Here is a 27,906-nt window from a genome sequence, read left to right on the forward strand (position 1 = left end):
TGAAACAGTGCTCACCCGAAGTCGCACAAAGGAGTCCCACGTCGCCGGAGACCAACTTAGAAAGTCGTGCAATGCAGGTTAGAGTGCCGTGGACCCAGGCTTGGCTGTGCACAAAGGATTTCCGCCGGAAGTGCACAGGGGCCGGAGTAGCTGCAAAAGTCGCGGTTCCCAGCAATGCAGCCCAGCGAGGTGAGGCAAGGACTTACCTCCACCAAACTTGGACTGAAGAGTCACTGGACTGTGGGGGTCACTTGGACAGAGTCGCTGGATTCGAGGGACCTCGCTCGTCGTGCTGAGAGGAGACCCAAGGGACCGGTAATGCAGCTTTTTGGTGCCTGCGGTTGCAGGGGGAAGATTCCGTCGACCCACGGGAGATTTCTTCGGAGCTTCTGATGCAGAGAGGAGGCAGACTACCCCCACAGCATGCACAAGCAGGAAAACAGTCGAGAAGGCGGCAGGATCAGCGTTACAGAGTTGCAGTAGTCGTCTTTGCTACTATGTTGCAGGTTTGCAGGCTTCCAGCGCGGTCAGCAGTCGATTCCTTGGCAGAAGGTGAAGAGAGAGATGCAGAGGAACTCGGATGAGCTCTTGCATTCGTTATCTAAAGTTTCCCCAGAGACAGAGACCCTAAATAGCCAGAAAAGAGGGTTTGGCTACCTAGGAGAGAGGATAGGCTACTAACACCTGAAGGAGCCTATCAGAAGGAGTCGCTGACGTCACCTGGTGGCACTGGCCACTCAGAGCAGTCCATTGTGCCAGCAGCACCTCTGTTTCCAAGATGGCAGAGGTCTGGAGCACACTGGAGGAGCTCTGGACACCTCCCAGGGGAGGTGCAGGTCAGGGGAGTGGTCATTCCCCTTTCCTTTGTCCAGTTTCGCGCCAGAGCAGGTCTAAGGGGTCCCCTGAACCGGTGTAGACTGGCTTATGCAGAATTGGGCACATCTGTGCCCAACAAAGCATTTCCAGAGGCTGGGGGAGGCTACTCCTCCCCTGCCTTCACACCATTTTCCAAAGGGAGAGGGTGTCACACCCTCTCTCAGAGGAAGTTCTTTGTTCTGCCATCCTGGGCCAGGCCTGGCTGGACCCCAGGAGGGCAGATGCCTGTCTGAGGGGTTGGCAGCAGGCAGCAGCTGCAGTGAAACCCCAGGAAGGGCAGTTTGGCAGTACCAGGGTCTGTGCTACAGACCACTGGGATCATGGGATTGTGCCAACTATGCCAGGATGGCATAGAGGGGGCAATTCCATGATCATAGACATGTTACATGGCCATATTCGGAGTTACCATTGTGAAGCTACATATAGGTAGTGACCTATATGTAGTACACGCGTGTAATGGTGTCCCCGCACTCACAAAGTTCAGGGAATTGGCTCTGAACAATGTGGGGGCACCTTGGCTAGTGCCAGGGTGCCCTCACACTAAGTAACTTTGCACCTAACCTTTACCAGGTAAAGGTTAGACATATAGGTGACTTATAAGTTACTTAAGTGCAGTGTAAAATGGCTGTGAAATAACGTGGACGTTATTTCACTCAGGCTGCAGTGGCAGGCCTGTGTAAGAATTGTCAGAGCTCCCTATGGGTGGCAAAAGAAATGCTGCAGCCCATAGGGATCTCCTGGAACCCCAATACCCTGGGTAACTCAGTACCATATACTAGGGAATTATAAGGGTGTTCCAGTAAGCCAATGTAAATTGGTAAAAATGGTGAATGAAATGAGAGAGCATAACCACTGAGGTTCTGATTAGCAGAGCCTCAGTGAGACAGTTAGGCCCTCATTACGAGCCTGGCGGTCTGTGACCGCCAGGCTCGCGGTTGGCGGGAGCACCGCCGACAGCCCGGCGGTGCCCCGCAGAGCATTCTGCTTTGGCCGCGGTCAGTGCAGGAAAACCGGCGGTCTCCCGCCGGTTTTCCGCTGCCCGTTGGAATCCTCCAATTCTGACACCCCCTACCGCCATCCTGTTCCTGGCGGTTCGCCTGCCAGGAACAGGATGGCGGTAGGGGGTGTCGCGGGGCCCCTGGGGGCCCCTGCAGTGCCCATGCCAATGGCATGGGCACTGCAGGGGCCCCCGTAAGAGGGCCCCGCTTGTATTTCACTGTCTGCATAGCAGACAGTAAAATACGCGACGGGTGCAGTAGCACCCGTCGCACCTTCCCACTCCGCCGGCTCGATTACGAGCCGGCTTCATGGTGGGAAGGTCGTTTTCCCCTGGGCTGGCGGGCGGCCTTTCAGCGGCCGCCCGTCAGCCCAGGGGAAAAGTCAAAATACCCGCCCGGTACGGTATTTTGACGGCGGGACTTTGGCGGGCGGCCTCCGCAGCCCGCCAAGGTCCGAATGAGGGCCATAGTCACTACACAGGTAACACATTCAGGCACACTTATGAGCACTGGGGCCCTGGGTTACCAGGGTCCCAGTGACACATACAACTAAAACAACATATATACAGTGAAAAATGGGGGTAACATGCCAGGCAAGATGGTACTTTCCTACAATAGGGAGCTCTGACAATTCTTACACAGGCCTGCCACTGCAGCCTGAGTGAAATAACGTCCACGTTATTTCACAGCCATTTTACATATAGGTCACTACCTATATGTAGCTTCACAATGGTAACTCCGAATATGGCCATGTAACATGTCTATGATCATGGAATTGCCCCCTCTATACCATCCTGGCATAGTTGGCACAATCCCATGATCCTAGTGGTCTGTAGCACAGACCCTGGTACTGCCAAACTGCCCTTCCAAACTTTAGATAACGAATGCAAGAGCTCATACGAGTTCCTCTTCATCTCTCTCTTCACCTTCTGCCAAGGAATCGACTGCTGACCGCGCTGGAAACCTGCAAACCTGCAACATAGTAGCAAAGACGACTACTGCAACTCTGTAACGCTGATCCTGCCGCCTTCTCAACTGTTTTCCTGGTGGTGCATGCTGTGGGGGTAGTCTGCCTCCTCTCTGCACTAGAAGCTCTGAAGAAATCTCCCGTGGGTCGACGGAATCTTCCCCCTGCAACCGCAGGCACCAAAAAGCTGCATTACCGGTCCCTTGGGTCTCCTCTCAGCACGACGAGCGAGGTCCCTCGAATCCAGCAACTCTGTCCAAGTGATCCCCACAGTCCAGTGACTCTTCAGTCCAAGTTTGGTGGAGGTAAGTCCTTGCCTCACCTCGCTAGACTGCATTGCTGGGAACCGCGACTTTTGCAGCTACTCCGGCCCCTGTGCACTTCCGGCGGAAATCCTTTGTGCACAGCCAAGCCTGGGTCCACGGCACTCTAACCTGCATTGCACGACTTTCTAAGTTGGTCTCCGGCGACGTGGGACTCCTTTGTGCGACTTCGGGTGAGCACCGTTTCACGCATCCTCGTAGTGCCTGTTTCTGGCACTTCTCTGGGTGCTAACTGCTGCTGAGAGGGCTCCTTGTCTTGTTCGACGTCCCCTCTCTCTCCTGGTCCAATTTGCGACCTCCTGGTCCCTCCTGGGCCACAGCAGTGTCCAAAATCGCTAACCGCACGATTTGCAGCTAGCAAGGCTTGTTGGCGTTCTTTCGGCGGGAAAACACTTCTGCACGACTCTACAAGGCGAGAGGGATCCGTCCTCCAAAGAGGAAGTCTCTAGCCCTTTGCGTTCCTGCAGAAACCGCAGCTTCTTCTGTCCAGTAGAAGCTTCTTTGCACCCGCAGCTGGCATTTCCTGGGCATCTGCCCATCTCCGACTTGCTTGTGACTTTTGGACTTGGTCCCCTTGTTCCACAGGTACCCCAGATTGGAAATCCAGCGTTGTTGCATTGTTGGTTTGTGTCTTTCCTGCATTATTCCTCTAACACGACTTCTTTGTCTTTAGGGGAACTTTAGTGCACTTTGCACTCACTTTTCAGGGTCTTGGGGAGGGTTATTTTTCTAACTCTCACTATTTTCTAATAGTCTCAGCGACCTTCTACAAGGTCACATAGGTTTGGGGTCCATTCGTGGTTCGCATTCCACTTTTGGAGTATATGGTTTGTGTTGCCCCTATCCCTATGTTTCCCCATTGCATCCTATTGTAACTATACATTGTTTGCACTGTTTTCTAAGACTATACTGCATATTTTTGGTATTGTGTACATATATCTTGTGTATATTTCCTATCCTCTCACTGAGGGTACACTCTAAGATACTTTGGCATATTGTCATAAAAATAAAGCACCTTTATTTTTAGTATAACTGTGTATTGTGTTTTCTTATGATATTGTGCATATGACACTAAGTGGTACTGTAGTAGCTTCACACGTCTCCTAGTTCAGCCTAAGCTGCTCTGCTAAGCTACCATTATCTAATAGCCTAAGCTGCTAGACACCCTATACATTAATAAGGGATAACTGGGCCTGGTGCAAGGTGCAAGTACCCAGTGGTACTCACTACAAGCCGGTCCAGCCTCCTACATTGGTTGTGCAGTGGTGGGATAAGTGCTTTGAGACTACTTACCACTCTTGTCATTGTACTTTTCATAAGAGAAAAATATACAAAACAAGTTCAGTGTGTGTACACATAGCTAAAAAGTTTTGCATTTCCTCTTTTCACTCTTTTCTAAAGTGCTGAAAAGTACTTCTAAACTTTCAAAAAGTTCTAAAAAGTTTTAAAAGTTTTTTTTCTATGTCTTTCTAAAAGCTCTGACAAACTTTTTATCTTTTACTATCACTTTAACTCTCTCTAAAAATGTCTGGCACAGGCCAAAATGTTGATCTGTCCAAACTTGCATATGACCACCTTAGCTGGAAAGGAGCAAGGAGTCTCTGTGTAGAGAGAGGTTTGAGTGTAGGGAAGAATCCTTCCTTGGAACTGTTAGTTAACATGCTTAGAGAACAGGATAAGGCTAGAAGTGCCCCATCTGTAGAAAAAGTAGCTAATGGTTCCCAATCTGATCCAGGGACTCCCCAGGAAAAGATTCAGGAAAGAAACTTCCTAGCCTGCCCATTACTAGACAGTCTAGCATAGTTGGTAATGATGGAGAGCCACACCATACAAATAGTGTTGTCTCACATCATAGCAAAAGCATTTATTCTCACCATACTGGTAGTGATGTTTCTGTTAGCCAAGCTGTTAGGGTGGCTTCTGTAAGGGACAGGTCTCCTTCTGTTCATTCCCATCATACCTCTGTATCTAGGAATGTCCCTCCCACCAACCCTGATGACAGAATGTTAGAGAGGGAACTCAATAAGTTGAGAGTGGAACAAACCAGACTGAAGCTTAAAAAGCAACAGGTGGATTTGGATAGACAGTCTTTTGAACTAGAGAAAGAAAGACAGAAGTTGGGTTTAGATACCCATGGTGGCAGCAGCAGTATTCCCCATAGTCATCCTGCAAAAGAGCATGATTCCAGGAATCTGCATAAGATAGTTCCCCCTTATAAGGAGGGGGATGACATTAACAAGTGGTTTGCTGCACTTGAGAGGGCCTGTGTTGTACAGGATGTCCCTCAAAGGCAGTGGGCTGCTATCCTTTGGCTATCATTTAGTGGAAAAGATAGGGATAGGCTCCTTACTGTAAAAGAAAATGATGCTAATAATTTCCAAGTTCTTAAGAATGCACTCCTGGATGGTTATGGCTTAACCACTGAACAATACAGGATAAAGTTCAGAGAGACCAAAAAGGAGGCTTCACAAGACTGGGTTGATTTCATTGACCATTCAGTGAAGGCCTTGGAGGGGTGGTTACATGGCAGTAAAGTTACTGATTATGACAGCCTCTATAACTTGATCCTGAGAGAGCATATTCTTAATAATTGTGTGTCTGATTTGTTGCACCAGTACTTGGTGGACTCTGATCTGACCTCTCCCCAAGAATTGGGAAAGAAGGCAGACAAATGGGTCAGAACAAGGGTGAACAGAAAAGTTCATACAGGGGGTGACAAAGATGGCAACAAAAAGAAGGATGGTAAGTCTTCTGACAAGGGTGGGGACAAATCTAAAAATGAGTCTTCATCAGGCCCACAAAAACACTCTGGTGGGGGTGGTGGGCCCAAATCCTCTTTTAATCAGAACAAGGAAAAGAAACCATGGTGCTATTTATGTAAAATAAAAGGCCATTGGACAACAGATCCCAGTTGTCCAAAGAAAAGCACCAATGCTCCTACCACTACAACCCCTACTGCTACCCCTAGTGTCCCTACTAATAGCAGTGGCGGTGGGAGCAAACCTACTAATAGCCAATCCAAGGGAGTAGCTGGGCTCACTATTGGTAACTTAGTTGGGGTTGGCCTTGTTAGGGAGGCCACAGAGGCTGTGTTAGTCTCTGAGGGGGCTATTGATTTAGCCACCTTAGTTGCTTGTCCCCTTAATATGGATAAGTACAAGCAACTACCCCTAATAAATGGTGTTGAGGTTCAGGCCTACAGGGACACTGGTGCCAGTGTGACTATGGTCATAGAGAAACTGGTCCACCCTGAACAACACCTACTTGGTCACCAGTAACAAGTAACCGATGCTCACAACAACACACTTAGCCACCCCATGGCTGTTGTTAATCTCAACTGGGGGGGGGTTACTGGTCCAAAGAAAGTTGTGGTAGCTTCAGATTTACCTGTAGACTGTCTATTAGGGAATGATTTGGAGACATCAGCTTGGTCAGATGTGGAGTTGGAGGCCCATGCAGCAATGCTGGGCATCCCAGGGCATATTTTTGCTTTGACAAGGGCTCAGGCCAAAAAGCAAAAAGGACAGGGAAGCTTGGATCCTGGAACAATGGACCAAGTGCTCCCTAAAGCTAGGGCTCGTAGAAGCAAACCACTTCCTACTATCCCTCCCTCTACAGTGGATTCAACTTCTGAGGAAGAAGAATTCCCTCCCTGTGCAGAACCTACACCAGAGGAGCTGGAAGCAGACACTGCTGAGCTTTTGGGTGAAGGGGGGCCTGCCAGAGAGGAGCTGAGTGTGGCACAGCAAACCTGTCCCACATTAGAGGGTCTCAGACAGCAAGCTGTCAAACAGGCTAATGGGGATGTCAGTGACTCTCACAGAGTTTACTGGGAGGGCAACCTCTTGTACACTGAGCATAGGGATCCTAAACCTGGAGCTGCCAGGAGATTAGTGATTCCTCAGGAGTACAGAAAGTTCCTCCTAACCCTGGCACATGACATTCCCCTAGCTGGGCATCTAGGACAAATGAAAACTTGGGACAGGCTTGTTCCCCTGTTTCATTGGCCTAGAATGTCTGAGGACACAAAGGAATTTTGTAAGTCCTGTGAAACCTGTCAAGCCAGTGGCAAGACAGGTGGCACCCCAAAGGCACCCCTTATTCCACTGCCTGTGGTTGGGGTTCCCTTTGAAAGGGTAGGGGTTGACATAGTTGGCCCCCTTGACCCTCCTACTGCTTCAGGCAATAGATTCATCTTGGTGGTAGTGGACCATGCGACAAGATACCCTGAAGCTATTCCTTTAAGGACCACTACAGCAACTGCAGTGGCAAAGGCCCTCCTGGGAATATTTTCCAGGGTGGGCTTCCCAAAGGAAGTGGTATCAGACAGAGGAAGCAATTTCATGTCTGCATACTTAAAGGTCATGTGGAAGGAGTGTGGTGTAACGTACAAGTTCACAACACCCTATCACCCACAAACAAATGGACTGGTTGAGAGATTTAACAAAACTCTCAAAGGCATGATTATGGGTCTCCCTGAAAAACTCCGCAGGAGATGGGATATCCTTTTATCATGCCTCCTTTTTAACTACAGGGAGGTACCCCAGAAAGGAGTGGGCTTTAGCCCCTTTGAACTTCTTTTTGGACACCCTGTTAGGGGTCCACTAACACTTGTAAAGGAGGGTTGGGAACAACCTTTAAAAGCTCCTAAGCAGGATATTGTGGATTATGTACTTGGCCTCAGATCAAGGATGGCTGAGTACATGAAAAAGGCCAGTAAAAACCTTCAGGCCAGCCAAGAGCTCCAGAAGCAATGGCATGATCAGAAGGCTGTTTTGGTTCAGTACCAACCAGGGCAGAAAGTGTGGGTCTTGGAGCCTGTGGCCCCAAGAGCACTCCAAGATAAATGGAGTGGACCCACACAATTGTTGAGAAAAAGGGAGAAGTCACCTATTTAGTTGACTTAGGCACTGCAAGGAGTCCCCTTAGGGTACTCCATGTAAACCGCCTGAAACCCTACTATGACAGGGCTGATCTCACCCTGCTCATGGCAACAGATGAGGGACAGGAAGAAGACAGTGATCCTCTACCTGATCTCTTCTCTTCCACAGAACAAGATGCTCTGGTGGAAGGTGTAGTTTTGGCTGATTGTCTTACTGCTGAGCAGAAAGACAATTGCATAAACCTCCTAGATCAATTCTCTGAACTCTTCTCTACTGTGCCAGGTACCACTTCTTGGTGTGAGCACACTATAGATACTGGAGACAGCTTGCCTGTCAAAAGTAAGATCTATAGGCAGCCTGACCATGTCAGGGACTGCATAAAGCAAGAGGTCCAGAAAATGTTAGAACTAGGAGTGGTTGAGCACTCTGACAGTCCATGGGCTTCTCCTGTGGTACTTGTACCAAAACCCCATTCCAAAGATGGAAAGAAGGAAATGCGGTTTTGTGTAGGCTATAGAGGTCTCAACTTGGTAACCAAAACTGATGCTCACCCTATACCCAGGGCAGATGAGCTCATAGATACACTGGCATCTGCCAAGTATCTAAGCACTTTTGACTTGACTGCAGGGTATTGGCAGATCAAATTGTCAGAAGATGCTAAACCTAAAACAGCATTTTCAACCATTGGAGGACATTACCAGTTTACTGTAATGCCTTTTGGTTTGAAAAATGCACCTGCCACTTTTCAGAGGTTGGTGAACACAGTCCTGCAAGGGCTGGAAGCTTTCAGTGCAGCTTATTTGGACAATAAAGCTGTCTTTAGCTCCAGCTGGGATGATCACCTGGTCCACCTATGGAAAGTTTTGGAGGCCCTGCAAAAGGCAGGCCTCACTATCAAGGCTTCAAAGTGCCTGATAGGGCAGGGTAAGGTGGTTTATCTGGGACACCTTGTTGGTGGGGAACAGATTGCACCACTACAGGGGAAAATCGAAACAATTATTGATTGGGTTCCCCCTACTACACAGACTCAGGTGAGAGCCTTCCTAGGCCTCACTGGGTATTACAGGAGGTTCATTAAGAACTATGGCTCCATAGCAGCCCCTCTTAATGACCTCACTTCCAAAAAGATGCCTAAAAAGGTATTATGGACAGCAAACTGTCAGAAAGCTTTTGAGGAGCTGAAGCAGGCCATGTGCTCTGCACCTGTCCTGAAAAGCCCTTGTTACTCTAAAAAATTCTATGTCCAAACTGATGCATCTGAATTAGGAGTAGGGGCAGTCCTATCACAACTTAATTCTGAGGGCCAGGATCAACCTGTTGCTTTTATTAGTAGGAGGTTGACCCCTAGAGAAAAGCGTTGGTCTGCCATTGAGAGGGAGGCCTTTGCTGTGGTCTGGGCACTGAAGAAGTTGAGGCCATACCTGTTTGGCACTCACTTCATTGTTCAGACAGACCACAAACCTCTACTTTGGCTAAAACAAATGAAAGGTGAAAATCCTAAATTGTTGAGGTGGTCCATATCCCTACAGGGAATGGACTATACAGTGGAACATAGACCTGGGAGTAGCCACTCCAATGCAGATGGACTCTCCAGATATTTCCACTTAGACAATGAAGACTCATCAGGTCATGGCTAGTCTTATTGTCCTTCGTTTGGGGGGGGGGTTGTGTAGGAAAGTACCATCTTGCCTGGCATGTTACCCCCATTTTTCACTGTATATATGTTGTTTTAGTTCTATGTGTCACTGGGACCCTGTTCAACCGGGGCCCCAGTGCTCATAAGTGTGCCTGAATGTGTTACCTGTGTAGTGACTAACTGTCTCACTGAGGCTCTGCTAATCAGAACCTCAGTGGTTATGCTCTCTCATTTCTTTCTAAATTGTCACTAACAGGCTAGTGACTATTTTTACCAATTTACATTGGCTTACTGGAACACCCTTATAATTCCCTAGTATATGGTACTGAGGTACCCAGGGTATTGGGGTTCCAGGAGATCCCTATGGGCTGCAGCATTTCTTTTGCCACCCATAGGGAGCTCTGACAATTCTTACACAGGCCTGCCACTGCAGCCTGAGTGAAATAACGTCCACGTTATTTCACAGCCATTTTACACTGCACTTAAGTAACTTATAAGTCACCTATATGTCTAACCTTTACCTGGTAAAGGTTAGGTGCAAAGTTACTTAGTGTGAGGGCACCCTGGCACTAGCCAAGGTGCCCCCACATTGTCCAGGGCCAATTCCCCGGACTTTGTGAGTGCGGGGACACCATTACACGCGTGCACTACATATAGGTCACTACCTATATGTAGCTTCACAATGGTAACTCCGAATATGGCCATGTAACATGTCTATGATCATGGAATTGCCCCCTCTATACCATCCTGGCATAGTTGGCACAATCCCATGATCCCAGTGGTCTGTAACACAGACCCTGGTACTGCCAAACTGCCCTTCCTGGGGTTTCACTGCAGCTGCTGCTGCTGCCAACCCCTCAGACAGGCATCTGCCCTCCTGGGGTCCAGCCAGGCCTGGCCCAGGATGGCAGAACAAAGGACTTCCTCTGAGAGAGGGTGTTACACCCTCTCCCTTTGGAAAATGGTGTGAAGGCAGGGGAGGAGTAGCCTCCCCCAGCCTCTGGAAATGCTTTCTTGGGCACAGATGTGCCCAATTCTGCATAAGCCAGTCTACACCGGTTCAGGGGACCCCTTAGCCCTGCTCTGGCGCGAAACTGGACAAAGGAAAGGGGAGTGACCACTCCCCTGACCTGCACCTCCCCTGGGAGGTGTCCAGAGCTCCTCCAGTGTGCTCCAGACCTCTGCCATCTTGGAAACAGAGGTGCTGCTGGCACACTGGACTGCTCTGAGTGGCCAGTGCCACCAGGTGATGTCAGAGACTCCTTCTGATAGGCTCCTTCAGGTGTTAGTAGCCTATCCTCTCTCCTAGGTAGCCAAACCCTCTTTTCTGGCTATTTAGGGTCTCTGTCTCTGGGAAACTTTAGATAACGAATGCAAGAGCTCATCCGAGTTCCTCTGCATCTCTCTCTTCACCTTCTGCCAAGGAATCGACTGCTGACCGCGCTGGAAGCCTGCAAACCTGCAACATAGTAGCAAAGACGACTACTGCAACTCTGTAACGCTGATCCTGCCGCCTTCTCGACTGTTTTCCTGGTGGTGCATGCTGTGGGGGTAGTCTGCCTCCTCTCTGCACTAGAAGCTCCGAAGAAATCTCCCGTGGGTCGACGGAATCTTCCCCCTGCAACCGCAGGCACCAAAAAGCTGCATTACCGGTCCCTTGGGTCTCCTCTCAGCACGACGAGCGAGGTCCCTCGAATCCAGCAACTCTGTCCAAGTGATCCCCACAGTCCAGTGACTCTTCAGTCCAAGTTTGGTGGAGGTAAGTCCTTGCCTCACCTCGCTAGACTGCATTGCTGGGAACCGCGACTTTTGCAGCTACTCCGGCCCCTGTGCACTTCCGGCGGAAATCCTTTGTGCACAGCCAAGCCTGGGTCCACGGCACTCTAACCTGCATTGCACGACTTTCTAAGTTGGTCTCCGGCGACGTGGGACTCCTTTGTGCGACTTCGGGTGAGCACCGTTTCACGCATCCTCGTAGTGCCTGTTTCTGGCACTTCTCTGGGTGCTACCTGCTGCTGAGAGGGCTCCTTGTCTTGCTCGACGTCCCCTCTCTCTCCTGGTCCAATTTGCGACCTCCTGGTCCCTCCTGGGCCACAGCAGCGTCCAAAAACGCTAACCGGACGATTTGCAGCTAGCAAGGCTTGTTGGCGTTCTTTCGGCGGGAAAACACTTCTGCACGACTCTACATGGCGAGAGGGATCCGTCCTCCAAAGGGGAAGTCTCTAGCCCTTTGCGTTCCTGCAGAAACCGCAGCTTCTTCTGTCCAGTAGAAGCTTCTTTGCACCCGCAGCTGGCATTTCCTGGGCATCTGCCCATCTCCGACTTGCTTGTGACTTTTGGACTTGGTCCCCTTGTTCCACAGGTACCCCAGATTGGAAATCCAGCGTTGTTGCATTGTTGGTTTGTGTCTTTCCTGCATTATTCCTCTAACACGACTTCTTTGTCTTTAGGGGAACTTTAGTGCACTTTGCACTCACTTTTCAGGGTCTTGGGGAGGGTTATTTTTCTAACTCTCACTATTTTCTAATAGTCCCAGCGACCCTCTACAAGGTCACATAGGTTTGGGGTCCATTCGTGGTTCGCATTCCACTTTTGGAGTATATGGTTTGTGTTGCCCCTATCCCTATGTTTCCCCATTGCATCCTATTGTAACTATACATTGTTTGCACTGTTTTCTAAGACTATACTGCATATTTTTGGTATTGTGTACATATATCTTGTGTATATTTCCTATCCTCTCACTGAGGGTACACTCTAAGATACTTTGGCATATTGTCATAAAAATAAAGTACCTTTATTTTTAGTATAACTGTGTATTGTGTTTTCTTATGATATTGTGCATATGACACTAAGTGGTACTGTAGTAGCTTCACACGTCTCCTAGTTCAGCCTAAGCTGCTCTGCTAAGCTACCATTATCTATCAGCCTAAGCTGCTAGACACCCTATACACTAATAAGGGATAAATGGGCCTGGTGCAAGGTGCAAGTACCCCTTGGTACTCACTGCAAGCCAGTCCAGCCTCCTACATTGGTTGTGCAGTGGTGGGATAAGTGCTTTGAGACTACTTACCACTCTTGTCATTGTACTTTTCATAAGAGAAAAATATACAAAACAAGTTCAGTGTGTGTACACATAGCTAAAAAGTTTTGCATTTCCTCTTTTCACTCTTTTCTAAAGTGCTGAAAAGTACTTCTAAACTTTCAAAAAGTTCTAAAAAGTTTTAAAAGTTTTTTTTCTATGTCTTTCTAAAAGCTCTGACAAACTTTTTATCTTTTACTATCACTTTAACTCTCTCTAAAAATGTCTGGCACAGGCCAAAATGTTGATCTGTCCAAACTTGCATATGACCACCTTAGCTGGAAAGGAGCAAGGAGTCTCTGTGTAGAGAGAGGTTTGAGTGTAGGGAAGAATCCTTCCTTGGAACTGTTAGTTAACATGCTTAGAGAACAGGATAAGGCTAGAAGTGCCCAATCTGTAGAAAAAGTAGCTAATGGTTCCCAATCTGATCCAGGGACTCCCCCAGGAAAAGATTCAGGAAAGAAACTTCCTAGCCTGCCCATTACTAGACAGTCTAGCATAGTTGGTAATGATGGAGAGCCACACCATACAAATAGTGTTGTCTCACATCATAGCAAAAGCATTTATTCTCACCATACTGGTAGTGATGTTTCTGTTAGCCAAGCTGTTAGGGTGGCTTCTGTAAGGGACAGGTCTCCTTCTGTTCATTCCCATCATACCTCTGTATCTAGGAATGTCCCTCCCACCAACCCTGATGACAGAATGTTAGAGAGGGAACTCCTTGAGTTGAGGGTGGAACAAACCAGACTGAAGCTTAAAAAGCAACAGCTGGATTTGGATAGACAGTCTTTTGAACTAGAGAATGAAAGACAGAAGTTGGGTTTAGAAACCCATGGTGGCAGCAGCAGTATTCCCCATAGTCATCCTGCAAAAGAGCATGATTCCAGGAATCTGCACAAGATAGTTCCCCCTTATAAGGAGGGGGATGACATTAACAAGTGGTTTGCTGCACTTGAGAGGGCCTGTGTTGTACAGGATGTCCCTCAAAGGCAGTGGGCTGCTATCCTATGGCTATCATTTAGTGGAAAAGGTAGGGATAGGCTCCTTACTGTGAAAGAAAATGATGCTAATAATTTCCAAGTTCTTAAGAATGCACTCCTGGATGGTTATGGCTTAACCACTGAACAATACAGGATAAAGTTCAGAGAGACCAAAAAGGAGTCTTCACAAGACTGGGTTGATTTCATTGACCATTCAGTGAAGGCCTTGGAGGGGTGGTTACATGGCAGTAAAGTTACTGATTATGACAGCCTGTATAACTTAATCCTGAGAGAGCATATTCTTAATAATTGTGTGTCTGATTTGTTGCACCAGTACTTGGTGGACTCTGATCTGACCTCTCCCCAAGAATTGGGAAAGAAGGCAGACAAATGGGTCAGAACAAGGGTGAACAGAAAAGTTCATACAGGGGGTGACAAAGATGGCAACAAAAAGAAGGATGGTAAGTCTTCTGACAAGGGTGGGGACAAATCTAAAAATGAGTCTTCATCAGGCCCACAAAAACACTCTGGTGGGGGTGGTGGGCCCAAATCCTCTTTTAATCAGAACAAGGAAAAGAAACCATGGTGGTATTTATGTAAAATAAAAGGCCATTGGACAACACATCCCAGTTGTCCAAAGAAAAGCACCAATGCTCCTACCACTACAACCCCTACTGCTACCCCTAGTGTCCCTACTAATAGCAGTGGTGGTGGGAGCAAACCTACTAATAGCCAATCCAAGGGAGTAGCTGGGCTCACTATTGGTAACTTAGTTGGGGTTGGCCTTGTTAGGGAGGCCACAGAGGCTGTGTTAGTCTCTGAGGGGGCTATTGATTTAGCCACCTTAGTTGCTTGTCCCCTTAATATGGATAAGTACAAGCAACTACCCCTAATAAATGGTGTTGAGGTTCAGGCCTACAGGGACACTGGTGCCAGTGTGACTATGGTCATAGAGAAACTGGTCCACCCTGAACAACACCTACTTGGTCACCAGTACCAAGTAACCGATGCTCACAACAACACACTTAGCCACCCCATGGCTGTTGTTAATCTCAACTGGGGGGGGATTACTGGTCCAAAGAAAGTTGTGGTAGCCACAGATTTACCTGTAGACTGTCTACTAGGAAATGATTTGGAGACATCAGCTTGGTCAGATGTGGAGTTGGAGGCCCATGCAGCAATGCTGGGCATCCCAGGGCATATTTTTGCTTTGACAAGGGCTCAGGCCAAAAAGCAAAAAGGACAGGGAAGCTTGGATCCTGGAACAATGGACCAAGTGCTCCCTAAAGCTAGGGCTCGTAGAAGCAAACCACTTCCTACTATCCCTCCCTCTACAGTGGATTCAACTTCTGAGGAAGAAGAATTCCCTCCCTGTGCAGAACCTACACCAGAGGAGCTGGAAGCAGACACTGCTGAGCTTTTGGGTGAAGGGGGGCCTGCCAGAGAGGAGCTGAGTGTGGCACAGCAAACCTGTCCCACATTAGAGGGTCTCAGACAGCAAGCTGTCAAACAGGCTAATGGGGATGTCAGTGACTCTCACAGAGTTTACTGGGAGGACAACCTCTTGTACACTGAGCATAGGGATCCTAAACCTGGAGCTGCCAGGAGATTAGTGATTCCTCAGGAGTACAGAAAGTTCCTCCTAACCCTGGCACATGACATTCCCCTAGCTGGGCATCTAGGACAAATGAAAACTTGGGACAGGCTTGTTCCCCTGTTTCATTGGCCTAGAATGTCTGAGGACACAAAGGAATTTTGTAAGTCCTGTGAAACCTGTCAAGCCAGTGGCAAGACAGGTGGCACCCCAAAGGCACCCCTTATTCCACTGCCTGTGGTTGGGGTTCCCTTTGAAAGGGTAGGGGTTGACATAGTTGGCCCCCTTGACCCTCCTACTGCTTCAGGAAATAGATTCATCTTGGTGGTAGTGGACCATGCCACAAGATACCCTGAAGCTATTCCTTTAAGGACCACTACAGCAACTGCAGTGGCAAAGGCCCTCCTGGGAATATTTTCCAGGGTGGGCTTCCCAAAGGAAGTGGTATCAGACAGAGGAAGCAATTTCATGTCTGCATACTTAAAGGCCATGTGGAAGGAGTGTGGTGTAACGTACAAGTTCACAACACCCTATCACCCACAAACAAATGGACTGGTTGAGAGATTTAACAAAACTCTCAAAGGCATGATTATGGGTCTCCCTGAAAAACTCCGCAGGAGATGGGATATCCTTTTATCATGCCTCCTTTTTGCCTACAGGGAGGTACCCCAGAAAGGAGTCGGCTTTAGCCCCTTTGAACTTCTTTTTGGACACCCTGTTAGGGGTCCACTAACACTTGTAAAGGAGGGTTGGGAACAACCTTTAAAAGCTCCTAAGCAGGATATTGTGGATTATGTACTTGGCCTCAGATCAAGGATGGCTGAGTACATGAAAAAGGCCAGTAAAAACCTTCAGGCCAGCCAAGAGCTCCAGAAGCAATGGCATGATCAGAAGGCTGTTTTGGTTCAGTACCAACCAGGGCAGAAAGTGTGGGTCTTGGAGCCTGTGGCCCCAAGAGCCTTCCAAGATAAATGGAGTGGACCCCACACAATTGTTGAGAAAAAGGGAGAAGTCACCTATTTAGTTGACTTAGGCACTGCAAGGAGTCCCCTTAGGGTACTCCATGTAAACCGCCTGAAACCCTACTATGACAGGGCTGATCTCACCCTGCTCATGTCAACAGATGAGGGACAGGAAGAAGACAGTGATCCTCTACCTGATCTCTTCTCTTCCACAGAACAAGATGCTCTGGTGGAAGGTGTAGTTTTGGCTGATTGTCTTACTGCTGAGCAGAAAGACAATTGCATAAACCTCCTAGATCAATTCTCTGAACTCTTCTCTACTGTGCCAGGTACCACTTCTTGGTGTGAGCACACTATAGATACTGGAGACAGCTTGCCTGTCAAAAGTAAGATCTATAGGCAGCCTGACCATGTCAGGGACTGCATAAAGCAAGAGGTCCAGAAAATGTTAGAACTAGGAGTGGTTGAGCACTCTGACAGTCATGGGCTTCTCCTGTGGTACTTGTACCAAAACCCCATTCCAAAGATGGAAAGAAGGAAATGCGGTTTTGTGTAGACTATAGAGGTCTCAACTTGGTAACCAAAACTGATGCTCACGGTATACCCAGGGCAGATGAGCTCATAGATACACTGGCATCTGCCAAGTATCTAAGCACTTTTGACTTGACTGCAGGGTATTGGCAGATCAAATTGTCAGAAGATGCTAAACCTAAAACAGCATTTTCAACCATTGGAGGACATTACCAGTTTACTGTAATGCCTTTTGGTTTGAAAAATGCACCTGCCACTTTTCAGAGGTTGGTGAACACAGTCCTGCAAGGGCTGGAAGCTTTCAGTGCAGCATATTTGGACAATATAGCTGTCTTTAGCTCCAGCTGGGATGATCACCTGGTCCACCTATGGAAAGTTTTGGAGGCCCTGCAAAAGGCAGGCCTCACTATCAAGGCTTCAAAGTGCCTGATAGGGCAGGGTAAGGTGGTTTATCAGGGACACCTTGTTGGTGGGGAACAGATTGCACCACTACAGGGGAAAATCGAAACAATTATTGATTGGGTTCCCCCTACTACACAGACTCAGGTGAGAGCCTTCCTAGGCCTCACTGGGTATTACAGGAGGTTCATTAAGAACTATGGCTCCATAGCAGCCCCTCTTAATGACCTCACTTCCAAAAAGATGCCTAAAAAGGTATTATGGACAGCAAACTGTCAGAAAGCTTTTGAGGAGCTGAAGCAGGCCATGTGCTCTGCACCTGTCCTGAAAAGCCCTTGTTACTCTAAAAAATTCTATGTCCAAACTGATGCATCTGAATTAGGAGTAGGGGCAGTCCTATCACAACTTAATTCTGAGGGCCAGGATCAACCTGTTGCTTTTATTAGTAGGAGGTTGACCCCTAGAGAAAAGCGTTGGTCTGCCATTGAGAGGGAGGCCTTTGCTGTGGTCTGGGCACTGAAGAAGTTGAGGCCATACCTGTTTGGCACTCACTTCATTGTTCAGACAGACCACAAACCTCTACTTTGGCTAAAACAAATGAAAGGTGAAAATCCTAAATTGTTGAGGTGGTCCATATCCCTACAGGGAATGGACTATACAGTGGAACATAGACCTGGGAGTAGCCACTCCAATGCAGATGGACTCTCCAGATATTTCCACTTAGACAATGAAGACTCATCAGGTCATGGCTAGTCTTATTGTCCTTCGTTTGGGGGGGGGGGTTGTGTAGGAAAGTACCATCTTGCCTGGCATGTTACCCCCATTTTTCACTGTATATATGTTGTTTTAGTTCTATGTGTCACTGGGACCCTGTTCACCAGGGCCCCAGTGCTCATAAGTGTGCCTGAATGTGTTACCTGTGTAGTGACTAACTGTCTCACTGAGGCTCTGCTAATCAGAACCTCAGTGGTTATGCTCTCTCATTTCTTTCCAAATTGTCACTAACAGGCTAGTGACTATTTTTACCAATTTACATTGGCTTACTGGAACACCCTTATAATTCCCTAGTATATGGTACTGAGGTACCCAGAGTATTGGGGTTCCAGGAGATCCCTATGGGCTGCAGCATTTCTTTTCAATTCAATTAATTCATCTTTATTTCGGCCAATTTGGCCATAAAAGATGTACACAAAAAACACACATATAAACATGTAAAACCATCAAGGAAGAGTAAACAGGAAACACATCAGATAAAAGACCATACAATTAAAATAAAAACTTAAAGTTAGATAGGAGCCTGCAACTTTAAAATACGGGTACGAATATGCCAGACATTGGTAAGGAATTTGGCTAGTGCAAACACAATTGGACCTGAAACATCAGTTTTTAAAATTCTGTACACCGGGAGGTACTCCCTAAAACCAAGGTTTCTAATAAGTGGTAGGAGCCAATATTTCCTGGCGGCCTTGTAAGTTGGACAAAACAAGACCACATGCAGATCGCTTTCCTCTGCTCCCACACATGTCGGACATAGCTTGGTAGATGGCAGTGTTGACCAGGAGCAGGTGTAAGATCGCAGAGGCAATGTGCCATATCTCCATTGGAGAAATAGCTTCCTGGCCAGCACAGGAGACATAGCATCCAAAACCCTCTCCAGGCGGTATGAGTCCTTGCTTTGCGCGAATACAGATGTTAATGACCCCTCATTCTTGCAGTCTAGGGCCATAGCTAATTTCTGCTCGTGGTAAGCACTGACCAAAGCTCTTCGTGGGATCCTTAGTGAGGCGTTAGCTGGATCCGACCACAGGTCAGGGAGGCCCAATCCCATACAGGACTTTTTTATATATTTTATCCACGGGATCTGTAGAGCTTTAGGGTGGGTTAAAAACTCCCTCAGTTCCGCCCTATAAGAAGAGAGTTCTTCGGTGCTCCATAGCCTTCGCCAGAAGACTATGGGTCTGAGACCTAATTCATCTGCTATTGGTCTCAGACCCAGATCCATCCTCAGGGGGAGGAGCGGAGTACTGGACGGGAGTGCTACTATCTCTCTAATGAAGTTGTTCTCAGTTATAGACAAACTGCAGGAAGCTGTATGACCCCACAGTTCCGCCCCGTACATCAGAGCTCCTCTAGCCTGTGCCTTGTATATCTGGATAAGCGGCCCCAGCGGTCGATATGTGGAGCTTCTCATCAACCGAGCAATGCCGCCAGTGGTCTGCACTAATTTAAGATTAACCCTAGTCTGGTGAGTTCCCCAGGACATGGTTTCATTCAACGTTACACCTAGATATTCAAAGGTGGAGACTCTCTAAACGTGAAGCTCCCAGTAAGGGGTTCGGGCGTGATCTTGGGGTTGGGTTCATAACCATAAACTTGGTTTTGTTAGCATTGATTTCTAACCCCCTATCTGTGCAAAAAGCCACAAGAGAATCAAGGATCCTCTGTATCCCCATGGGGGTTTTGGACAGCAGCAGGGTGTCATCTGCAAACATGATTGCAGGCACCCTGCTGCCATTCAATTTTGGGGCATCAGTGTATTCAGTTCCATTGAGATGGGCGATTACCCCGTTGACGAAGAGGCAGAACAGGGTCGGTGCCAATACACAGCCCTGTCTAACCCCCCTGTCAACGGGGAATCTGTCCGTTAATTCCCCGTGTTTCCCGCACCTGACCCGGGCATAGTTATTATGGTGCAATCTCTTTAAAATTATCAGGATGTCTGGGGGGACCCCCATCTCAGCCAGAACACTCCAGAGTTTCCCTCTGGGCACGAGATCGAACGCAGCCCTCAGGTCCACAAATATAGTGTATAAACTACCCCCTTCCAATATTGCTGCCCTCCAATAGATAACGTTCAGACGAAAAACCTGGTCCACTGTAGAAACTCCCTTTCTAAATCCCGCCTGATACGGACTGAGGGCACCCGTTTCTTCCACCCAGTCCTGAAGCCGATTCAGCAGTATCCTGCCAAACAGCTTCTGTGACACGTCAATTAGACTGATTGGTCTGTAGTTGGCAGGGAGCAGGGGCGAGCCCTTTTTAAATATAGGAACCACCTCTGCCCCCAGCCAAGTACTCGGAATTTCCATGCCACACAAAACTCCATTAAACACTGCAGCCAGATAGGGGGCCCAAACACCGGGCTCCTGCTTGAACAGGTCCCCGGGCAGGCCGTCCAATCCTGGCGCCTTTCCAGCTTTAAGTCCCATTAATGCTACCTTCACCTCCCCCACTGTTATCAAATCCCCGCCATACTCTACCAGTCCAGTACCGCAATCAATCTTAGTTTCTCCCTGCTCGGAACTGTAGAGAGACTGGAAGTGTGCCTGCCACACCCCTGCTGCAATATTTGGTTCTATTGCCGAATGGAGGTTCCCCGACCCCCCGTTTACTACTCTCCAAAACATTCGGTGGTCTCTTGTTGCGAGGGAAGAGGTAAGCTCCTCCCACTGGTTCTCCTCCCATTCGGTTTTAGCATGGATGACCAGTTTTTTATAAGCCCGTCTACTTTCTCGCAGCTTCTCTCTATCTGTTCCCTCCTTGATGCATCTGAGGAGTTCTCCCTTTGCCTTCCTGCAGACTGCATTGTACCATAAGGAGTTATGTTGTTGGATCCTCTTCTGATTCTGGACCCTGGTAAAAAGCTCAGAGGCCGCTCCCTTTATAAGGTCCTCATGAGCCTGATATAATTTCTCATGGTGGACTATATTGCCCACATTGTTGGCTAGCTCTCCCACTTTTTCCAAAATGGGGATTAAACCTGCGTAGAGCTTCGAAAGTTTCACTTGGCTCATAGCTAGTTTATCCCACCTGATTCTTCTCCTGTTATTGTCTAATAGTAGTTCAGGTTTGGACTTTCCCATGGTTGTTATGGAGGCCTTTGGCCCAGGATGGCTAAGATCGAGTTCAAGGGTGTTATGGTCACTATCCAGTCTCTCCACCACCCTAAAGTCCAGGATAGAAGACCAGTTCACTATCTGTACAAGAGCATAGTCCAAGCGGGACTCTCTTCCCACTCTGTTGTACGTGGTTTTGCTTGGTACATCAGACTTAATACGTCCATTGCAGGCTCTAATTCCATGCTTTAGGGTGAGAGCAGTAATCTGCAAGGCCACAGGTGTCCATGCCTTTGGGGAAGGTGCTACAACAGAGGGTACTGACCACCTGAACTCTTCTTCCATGGGAAATCCCTCTACGAGACCGACCAACGGCTCGAAATGGGAATTTAAATCCCCTCCCACTATGTAAGGGATATCTCTTGGCATTTCCGCTAAATATACTGAAAGCTCCTCTATAGTGGGGGATTCACGCGAAGCTCCCACTGGCCTGGAGTAAATATTTATCAGGGCAAGTTTCGCTAGGTTCGGCCAGGCTAATAAAACCACTAGGATATCATCTGATGGCACCGGTAGGCGTGAAGCCTGACATCCTAAGTGGGAAGCCACCCAAGTTGTGAGTCCACCAGAGGGGCGGCCCTTACCCTCCCACCTAGCCGAGATGGAAAATGACTCGTAACCTTGATGGTTATAGTCTTCCCTTGCCCAAGTCTCTTGGAACATGCAAACATCCCCGGACTCAATGTAAGTTATCCAATCTTGGGTGCCCAGTTTGCTGGCTAAACCAGCCACATTCCACCAAATTAGTCTCATGTGCGCTGGAGAAGCCACAGAACAGATTGCGGGGATGGAGTGGGGGGAAGAGCCAGTACCAAAGCCAGAAACTACACCAATTACTCTAACAGGGTCATTTTCAGAAGTGGATTCAGCCAGATCAGGCAGTTTACTGGGACCATTATCCAAGGTCACAGGATTTAAGTTCGGGTTTGGGGGCAGTCAGTCCACACCATCCAGACCATTCAGACAGTTAAAACGATTGTGGTCCAAAAAGCATTTCTTTTGCCACCCATAGGGAGCTCTGACAATTCTTACAAAGGCCTGCCACTGCAGCCTGAGTGAAATAACGTCCACGTTATTTCACAGCCATTTTACACTGCACTTAAGTAACTTATAAGTCACCTATATGTCTAACCTTTACCTGGTAAAGGTTAGGTGCAAAGTTACTTAGTGTGAGGGCACCCTGGCACTAGCCAAGGTGCCCCCACATTGTCCAGGGCCAATTCCCCGGACTTTGTGAGTGCGGGGACACCATTACACGCGTACACTACATATAGGTCACTACCTATATGTAGCTTCACAATGGTAACTCCGTATATGGCCATGTAACATGTCTATGATCATGGAATTGCCCCCTCTATACCATCCTGGCATAGTTGGCACAATCCCATGATCCCAGTGGTCTGTAGCACAGACCCTGGTACTGCCAAACTGCCCTTCCTGGGGTTTCACTGCAGCTGCTGCTGCTGCCAACCCCTCAGACAGGCATCTGCCCTCCTGGGGTCCAGCCAGGCCTGGCCCAGGATGGCAGAACAAAGGACTTCCTCTGAGAGAGGGTGTTACACCCTCTCCCTTTGGAAAATGGTGTGAAGGCAGGGGAGGAGTAGCCTCCCCCAGCCTCTTGAAATGCTTTCTTGGGCACAGATGTGCCCAATTCTGCATAAGCCAGTCTACACCGGTTCAGGGGACCCCTTAGCCCTGCTCTGGCGCGAAACTGGACAAAGGAAAGGGGAGTGACCACTCCCCTGACCTGCACCTCCCCTGGGAGGTGTCCAGAGCTCCTCCAGTGTGCTCCAGACCTCTGCCATCTTGGAAACAGAGGTGCTGCTGGCACACTGGACTGCTGTGAGTGGCCAGTGCCACCAGGTGACGTCAGAGACTCCTTCTGATAGGCTCCTTCAGGTGTTAGTAGCCTATCCTCTCTCCTAGGTAGCCAAACCCTCTTTTCTGGCTATTTAGGGTCTCTGTCTCTGGGGAAACTTTAGATAACGAATGCAAGAGCTCATCCGAGTTCCTCTGCATCTCTCTCCTCACCTTCTGCCAAGGAATCGACTGCTGACCGCGCTGGAAGCCTGCAAACCTGCAACATAGTAGCAAAGATGACTACTGCAACTCTGTAACGCTGATCCTGCCGCCTTCTCGACTGTTTTCCTGGTGGTGCATGCTGTGGGGGTAGTCTGCCTCCTCTCTGCACTAGAAGCTCCGAAGAAATCTCCCGTGGGTCGACGGAATCTTCCCCCTGCAACCACAGGCACCAAAAAGCTGCATTACCGGTCCCTTGGGTCTCCTCTCAGCACGACGAGCGAGGTCCCTCGAATCCAGCAACTCTGTCCAAGTGATCCCCACAGTCCAGTGACTCTTCAGTCCAAGTTTGGTGGAGGTAAGTCCTTGCCTCACCTCGCTAGACTGCAGCGCTGGGAACCACGACTTTTGCAGCTACTCCGGCCCCTGTGCACTTCCGGCGGAAATCCTTTGTGCACAGCCAAGCCTGGGTCCACGGCACTCTAACCTGCATTGCACGACTTTCTAAGTTGGTCTCCGGCGACGTGGGACTCCTTTGTGCGACTTCGGGTGAGCACAGTTTCACGCATCCTCGTAGTGCCTGTTTCTGGCACTTCTCCGGGTGCTACCTGCTGCTGAGAGGGCTCCTTGTCTTGCTCGACGTCCCCTCTCTCTCCTGGTCCAATTTGCGACCTCCTGGTCCCTCCTGGGCCACAGCAGCGTCCAAAAACGCTAACCGCACGATTTGCAGCTAGCAAGGCTTGTTGACGTTCTTTCGGCGGGAAAACACTTCTGCACGACTCTACAAGGCGAGAGGGATCCGTCCTCCAAAGGGGAAGTCTCTAGCCCTTTGCGTTCCTGCAGAAACCGCAGCTTCTTCTGTCCAGTAGAAGCTTCTTTGCACCCGCAGCTGGCATTTCCTGGGCATCTGCCCATCTCCGACTTGCTTGTGACTTTTGGACTTGGTCCCCTTGTTCCACAGGTACCCCAGATTGGAAATCCAGCGTTGTTGCATTGTTGGTTTGTGTCTTTCCTGCATTATTCCTCTAACACGACTTCTTTGTCTTTAGGGGAACTTTAGTGCACTTTGCACTCACTTTTCAGGGTCTTGGGGAGGGTTATTTTTCTAACTCTCACTATTTTCTAATAGTCCCAGCGACCCTCTACAAGGTCACATAGGTTTGGGGTCCATTCGTGGTTCGCATTCCACTTTTGGAGTATATGGTTTGTGTTGCTCCTATCCCTATGTTTCCCCATTGCATCCTATTGTAACTATACATTGTTTGCACTGTTTTCTAAGACTATACTGCATATTTTTGGTATTGTGTACATATATCTTGTGTATATTTCCTATCCTCTCACTGAGGGTACACTCTAAGATACTTTGGCATATTGTCATAAAAATAAAGTACCTTTATTTTTAGTATAACTGTGTATTGTGTTTTCTTATGATATTGTGCATATGACACTAAGTGGTACTGTAGTAGCTTCACACGTCTCCTAGTTCAGCCTAAGCTGCTCTGCTAAGCTACCATTATCTATCAGCCTAAGCTGCTAGACACCCTATACACTAATAAGGGATAACTGGGCCTGGTGCAAGGTGCAAGTACCCCTTGGTACTCACTACAAGCCAGTCCAGCCTCCTACAACAAGTTTACTACCAGTGGTGTGTGTCAGCAGGAAAGGGGTTCCAGTAGTCAACTAAACCAAGAATTTGATAGCCTACTTCTACAGTTATAGAATGATGGCAAGTCATACCCTTTTTACACAATCCGGCTCCCTTGACATTTCCTCGTCATTACCCAACAAAGCTATATGCAACAAGAACATACATAAGGAAAATAACCAACAAATATATCAATAGCATTATTTCAAAAGTTGTACTAAAAGAAATAAAAATGACCTTTAGAACTTATGTATACACAAGTGTGTGCCTGTATGTGTATATATATATATATATATATATATATATATATATATATATATATATATATATATATATATATATATATATTCACTTACAAAAAAGTTTCAGGGACGTTATAGTTAGGCTCACAATCTAAACGTGCAAAACCACAGAAATTAACCAGTTATAATTAGAGTTACCTCAAGTAACTTGAACTTGTGCCCTAAGATAACTATAACTCAGCCCTTGTCATGCACAGTTTTTTCATCAAAACATTTACTGCAAATATCACATTGATATTATCAATGATGTTATCAAAGATGTCATGAGTTCCGTAATTTGTGGATTAATTAGCAGTGTATGGGGAGAGGGCAAGGGGGGGCCCAGAGCTAAGCGGTCTTTCTTGCTGAAGTGTTGGCAGCCCACCAGATCTCAGCACTAGATCGGGAGGGGTCGCGAATCATTCATGTCCCTAGATATACAAATTTGGATTTACTAAATTTCTCAAAAACTAGTGAACAGATTTACACCTAATAACAAAAAAGGGCTCTTTCTGGACCAAAAGCTACCTATCTGCCAAATTTGGTTTAATTCCATCCAGTGGTTTTTGGCGCTATCGATGTCCAATTTTTCCAATGGGAATTAACATAAAAAACGTTCTAAATTTCACCCCGCCTTTATCTCGGCCCCCGCTTGACGGATCACCCTGAAACTTTCCAGACAGCAGCTCATGTGACTGTTTAATTCTTTGGGAAAATGTGGTGGAGATTCATCAAGCAGCACCAAAGATACAGACAAGAAAAAAACAGATTTTTCTATAGAAACTAGGTCCCAACTATAACTACCTATTGGCGACCGCCACTAGGTAAGATAATATATATATATTTTATTTATTTTTCTTCCAAAAACAAAACGCAGCACTCCAAAAGACTTAGGGGGTCATTACAACCCTGGCAGATGGCGGAGAACCGGCGGTAAGACCGCCAACAGGCTGGCGGTCTTACCTTGGTGAATTATGACCATGGCGGTTACCGCCATGGTCATCCGCCGGTTCTCCGTCCCGCCCGAAAGGGCGGAAATGACCGCCGGGCTGGAGACCTGGGTCTCCAGCTCCGCGGCCGTCAGTATACCGCTGGTGGTATTTGGACCCGGCTTACCGCCGTGGATTTCCAGCGGTTTGAACCGCCATGAAATCCATGGCGGTAAGCACTATCAGTGGCAGGGAATTCCTTCCCTGGCACTGATAGGGGTCTCCCCCGACTCCCTCCCCTACACCCCCCACCACCCCTGCCACCCCCCAAAGGTGGCAGGGCCCCCCTCCCCACCCCGACCCCCAACATAACATTACTCACACACACCCGACACGCATGCAGGCACCACCAACACACACACGCACACACCCCGACATACATGCCCACAGCCACACACATAGTCAGGCACGCACACCCACATTCAAACATACACGCACACATCCATCCAGACATACCCACAGCCATACATGCACTCATTCCCATACACACAACACTCCCGCAAGCATACACGCACTCACACACCCCCTCTACATACACACATGAACACCCCCATGCACCCACACAACACCCCCCACCCCCCTCCCCTAACGGACGATCGACTTACCTTGTCCGTCGATCCTCCGGGAGGGGACGGGAGCCATGGGGGCAGCTCCGCCGACACCTCCACGCCAACAGAACATGGCCACGGCGAATCACAGGACGTGATTCGCTGGGCGGTGTTCTGTTGGCGTGGCGGTGGAGGTGGAGCAACCTCCACTTCCCCGCCGCCCGCAAGTATGGCTGTTGGCGGCTCTCCGTCGGAATAACGACGAAGAGCAGCCAACAGTCATAATACGCCGAGCGGCAAACCGCCTGCACAGGCGGTCTTCCGCAGGGCGGTCTTGCAAAAAGACCGCCGAGTTCGTAATGACCCCCTTAGTCTAATTCTTTAATGTGTTCCAAAACAACCCATCATCACCACCAACACGTTTCGACTATCGCAGTCTTGATCACCGTGATTTTGTTTGGAAAATGTCCATCCCTGACGCAAGCACCAGCTGTGGAGCGCGCTGTGAGAGGAATGTCTTGTTTGAAGAATATATATATATATATATATATACACACACACACACACATTACAAAGGAACTACTGAGAACTCATATGTACAATGCATATTTGCAAACATGTTTGTGTTTGAAACTTCTAAACCACTTGAACTTTCACACCTTGCAACAGAAAAGCGCTGTGATAGTCCACTATTGGGAGAGTGGACACATTACAAATTTGCAACAACAGAAACAAAAATAAAATAAAACGAACTACATTAACAGTGTCTATGCACCCCACAGAAAACATTGAAGGGGATTCAGACTCCACTCCAGGCTTGTTTAATGTTTGCATGATTTCCATTGATCGACAGTTTTGTTAGAGTACTGTGGTATAAGTGTTTAACAAACACCTTATTGTATCTATACAAAGCAGTCGAGTTGACCAATAAAGAGTGGTGGTCCTGCAAAGAGGCAGTCATGATATAGGAGACGTCCATAGAACTAGTCTGCTGTTGTGGGTGAGTGTTACATTCAGGTTTTTTTAGGTCCTTATTTTCAGTACAATCCTTAAAGTGAGTAGGTACCATGGCTCATAGTTTTCTAGAAATATTAAGGGCGTTTGTTGAAAAAAAAAGATTTTTCTCCAGAAAATTGGTTATTTTGATTAAGATATTTCAAGGCACTATATATGTGTTACCTTGGATTCTGTCAGCTGATTTCTTGCTGTGGAGCCCTGAGGCATAGGCTAGTCAGGACTGTTGAGTGAATTTTGAAAATGAAGAATCTCTTACAAGGCCAAATGAGATCAGAGTCAGTAA

Source organism: Pleurodeles waltl, chromosome 12 (genome assembly GCF_031143425.1).
Source record: "Pleurodeles waltl isolate 20211129_DDA chromosome 12, aPleWal1.hap1.20221129, whole genome shotgun sequence".
NCBI classification, from domain to species: Eukaryota; Metazoa; Chordata; class Amphibia; order Caudata; family Salamandridae; genus Pleurodeles; species Pleurodeles waltl.